The sequence below is a fragment of the Lingula anatina genome, chromosome 6, assembly GCF_051362555.1.
Source record: "Lingula anatina isolate TDL-2025a chromosome 6, LinAna3.0, whole genome shotgun sequence".
NCBI classification, from domain to species: domain Eukaryota; kingdom Metazoa; phylum Brachiopoda; class Lingulata; order Lingulida; family Lingulidae; genus Lingula; species Lingula anatina.
The window spans coordinates 6,320,334-6,322,597 of NC_141772.1; positions in this window are offsets into that span (position 1 = coordinate 6,320,334).

The following is a 2,264-nucleotide window of genomic DNA, read 5'->3' on the forward strand; positions in this document are numbered from 1 at the left end:
AATTCAAAGTTGTATTCAATTTTTAAAACATATATTTGTATAGAACAAAAATCCACGACTGTGTCAATTTAAATTCAAATTTTAATTTTTACTAAATGTCTTTTACATTACGCAGAGAGTAACGTACATTCAAAAAAAAGTACGGTAACGTATGTTCCGGGTCAATTGATTTTAATTTTTATACCACGTTCCGCTATATTTTGTAGTGGTTCAGTCATGGTAAATTAGAATTGTAAAATAGAACAACGTACGTGTTCCCTAGAGAAATTGTTACAATGTTTCATTTTGTTTAATTAAGTACTTGGTGTGCAGAAAAAAATGTTTTCTTTTGCTGACCGAAAAATATAATGTGATTCTATGATAGTTTGACATTTCTTATATAATATTTGGAGCACGAGGGCAAAAATAATTTATTTAATGCTTATTTTACTGTCGGTTGGGTGTTTTTCTCCCGTCTTTTTGATATTCAGTGACAAGCAAACTAAAGTAGCTCAAAGACAATTAATTGCTCTATACAGAAAATTATTATAATTTTTTAGGTTATACTTGTTAGAGATAAATCAAAGAACAAAATCCAGTGATGACTGAATTTTTGAAGTGAGTGAAACGTTTCGTTTTGTGACAGTAACGTATGTTCCTTTTTGGGGATAGAAGTTGAATTATTATTTATTTATCATGGTTCCAGGAGAGTGAAACTTTGATGTAAACTTCTTCACGTAGGAACCTAAAATAATCAGACATAGTTTGCAATCTGTGCACTAAATCTTTTTAAGAGCATGGCTGTGACATACACCCCATTTCCATAGATTAGATCGACCTACTTTAGATATCGACCTAACTCCCTGGGGGTTCACGCTAAATAGCTGTCAGCCGGGCGGACACGCAAGTTAATTACCCCTTACAGCTTGTAGTAGGCGGGGACGGACACTTAAGGGGGATTATATGACAGTAATCTAGTGAGACTCCCCGCGGTGATAGATCGATCTAAACTTGTGGGAATAGACCCATATATTGGGTTTGGGTGATTATCGCCACGTGGAAATATGGCCGCTTTGCCGTCAAATTCATCTCTAGGATTACTTTCAAATTACACAACAATTAAAGTCAAAGAGAAAGGGGGCTGTTGTTTTGGAGGGGGCGTCTCGATAGTCCGAAGGTTCATTGGTCCGAAGGTTCATTGGTCCGAAAAGTGGTAACATTTTCATCGATTTTTTAATCAAGGGTTCATTGGCCATTGATCTTGGGCATGGAGATAGCACCGTTTTACAATTATACGAAAGGCTGGCAGCGGCCAGCGACTATCGCCGGGAAAATTTCAGTAGGCCACCCGACAGTTTGGCTGCTTCGTGTGAGTCGAAGTAGACAAAATGGCATCGACTGAAATAATTACCTTAATAGATTTGGTAGTATTAATATTTTTTTTAAACATTTCTGTGAAGTGTGGCCTAACGCTTTAATATTCTGAGAGCATGGATAAAGATATATTGTTAGTTTGATACGTGTTTCTGTGGTAAATTTGTTTCCAGCTGTGTACTGACAGCATTCCTTTACTTCAGCAGATTTTTTAAAAACTTTTTTTCAACCTCTCGCGCCGATTTTGGGGTCCACAGAGGATGTCATCCATAAAATTTTAAAAAAGTGTGGCCTAACAATCGTAAGATGAGAAAAATAAAAAAAAAAAATAAATAACTTTCTCTAGTCGTTATTTAAAATATATTTGTTTTTCACGAAATTTTATTTCAACAAAATACATTTATAACGCAAAAAAGCTCCATGCAGGAACATGAAATTTCACCTGGCTATGTATCTTTGAATACTGCATGAGATACACACCCCTTAGGTGTGTGTTGCTGGCGAATTGTTTAGTAAATATACTCCACCAAAATGTTATTTTCAAAAATTGTGCAAATAGAGTTTGACGAAATTTGAGCAGGTCTTGACAATAAAGTTAAACAGTAAAAATCTTTATTTTAGACATACAGTATGTAGGCTACAGTTAAAGTCTAAACATCAGTATCACATGAAGAATTGATCCACTGTTTATAATCTAGACTTGCTCAAACTTTGTAACTCCATTCACATGGCTTGTGGAAATAAAATTTCACCCACATTCATTAAAATGCAATTTCTGTCACTGGCTGAGTAGCACGAAGTAGTTGTGGTAGTGAAGTACCAAAAGCATGATAAACTAACCTAAAGCAATTGAAGTTTACCGGTAAAGCAGCCACAAAATGCTCTTCATAAAAATAAAACAAACAAACAAA